Below are 2,386 nucleotides of genomic sequence, written 5' to 3' on the forward strand. Positions count from 1 at the left end.
ATGTGCAGAAGAGGAAAAACACCAACTTCTAGTCACTACACTTGACTTCCTCAGAGATGTCATGGAGAATTCTGAAACTGGATTCTAGAGATGAACATAAATGCCAGTCTATGCCAGATCATCACCATCTGAGAAGGAAATTAGAAAGAGGAAGGAGGGGGCTCGAGAGAGGGCTGGTGAGTAATAGCACTGGCCATTCTTCCAGAGGACCCTGGTTTCTGGCCTCTGCAGGCACTGCATACACATAGCGCTACCAAAACACCCATACATAAACAATAAAAACAAATCTTTAAAGTCTTCAAAAAAGAAGAAAAAAAAGGAAAAAAGGAAGGAAGGGATGGAAAAAGGAAGGAATGAAGGAAGAAAAGAAAGACAAAAGGAAAAAGACAAAAGAGAAAAGGCCAAAACAAAGCTTTTGTTGGTTTAGCTTGTTTCTGAGACAGGTAGCATTATGTAGTCTAGGCTAGCCTCAGTCAAGATGGCACTGCCTCAGGCTTCCAAGTAATAGGGGTGTATCACTCACTGGATGTGCCCAGAATAAGCCTGTTGGTGTTGGGTTTGTGCTTTCGCTTGAGTATAAAATGCACATACCCCTCATCCCCTGCCCCAAGGCTCATGAGCCAAATGCTTGGTCCCAGTGTGACATGACATGAGGGACACTTGAAGTGGGTAGGGCAAGGGTAGTGGGTAGACAACTCAGCAGGTTATACAAGTATGAAGACCAGAGTTCAAAACCTCAGCACCCACAGAAGAAGCCTTAATCCAAATGGTTCTTACAATAGGGAGGTGGAGGGCATGCACTTCTATTTGTTTATTTAAAACTAAAACAAAACTTTTGTAGTAAGCTGGGCAGTGGTGGTGCACACCTTTAATCCCAGCACTTAGGAGGCAGAGGCAGGTGGATCTCTATGGGTTGGAGGCCAGCCTGGTCTACAGAGTGAGTCCCAGGACAGCCAGGGCTACACAGAGAAATCTTATCTCTAAAAAAAATAAAAATAAAAAAAAATAAAAATAAAATAAAATAAAATTGGGGGCAGAGTGCCTGCCACAAAACAGATGTGGGGATCAGAGGACAGCTTGCAGGAGACAGCTCTCCCCTCACACTGTGTGGATCCTGGGAACCAAACTCAGTTCTGTTGGGCTGGGCAGCAAACACATCTTGACTGGCTGGGCCATCTCTCTGGCCCTGGTAAGTAGCCCTCATCTGTCCTGCACAGTACCCCTGAGAGGCTCTGTGCCCAGGCGGCCCCTTCAGAGGTAGACAATGTGTTCATCTGGATATTAGAGACTCTAACAAGTCCTGTATAAGGAGGCCTCTGCAGCTCTGTTAGCAGAAGTCAATATACCCTGGGCACTGTGATGGCTACTCTCGGTTGTCAGTCGACTACATCTAGAATTAACTAAAACCCAAGGGGCTGGGCACAACTGTGAGGGATTTCTCTTAATTAAATCATTTGAAGTGGGAAGACCCACCTTTGACCTGGGCTACATTCAGCTGGCAGCCTAGGTTAGGGCATGGGAGAACGAAGCTCTTCCTCGGCCTGCTTGCCCTTACTCTAGATGGCAAGTCCATTCTGTCACTGGCATTAGAGCTTACTTAAGATTATGGCATATCCTGAAGATCAGCTTAGACATGCAGCCTCGTGGACTGAACAACTACTGGGTTCTCAGACCTTCTGTTGGTCGACAGCCATTGTTGGACCCCTAGCTGAACCCCAGTCTGTAAACTCTCTATTAAACTGCCCTTTCTATATATCCATTCTACAGGTTCTGTTCCTGAGAGAACCCCAACTGATACAGTGTTGCTTAGCTCTCACCTTCTCTGTCTTCTGTTTTAGCACACCCCTGAGGCTCAGGACCTGGGGCACTTTTGTCCAATCAGCACTGAGTGCTGAGCAGGGGTCCACAGCCTCAGGACCCAGCCTCCTTTTCTCTCCTCAGATATCTTGAGGTCCTGGTCCAGCAGCACCTTGGAAAGCAGCTGTGCCCTAGGAGGAAAGTGATGGGGCCTGCCACAGTCTCCTGCAGGCTCACATGTCTGAACACTTGGTCACCAGCAGGAGGGGCAAGGGACACAGCTCTTATCATCATGGTGAGTTCTGTATGGCACTGTGGGATGTACCTTTGCATATGGACAGGGCGAGCTATATTCTCCCCAGTGGGCAGGTACACACTGTGTGGACTGTGTGCTTCTCTATGCCTTGCGTGCCACTACAGATACCATCATTGCTTGGTTTCTTTCTTTTGCCTTGGTAGCTCAGAGGCCGTCTCCAGTGCGGCACTAGGAAGCACACAAAGTCCTTCAGCATGCATGTCCCTACCCACATCACCATAAGCACAGCTCCCCTTTCTTTGCTGGTTGCCCCTTGTGTTTTATTTATTAACC

The sequence above is a fragment of the Mus caroli genome, chromosome 16 (assembly GCF_900094665.2).
Source record: "Mus caroli chromosome 16, CAROLI_EIJ_v1.1, whole genome shotgun sequence".
NCBI lineage: Eukaryota > Metazoa > Chordata > Mammalia > Rodentia > Muridae > Mus > Mus caroli.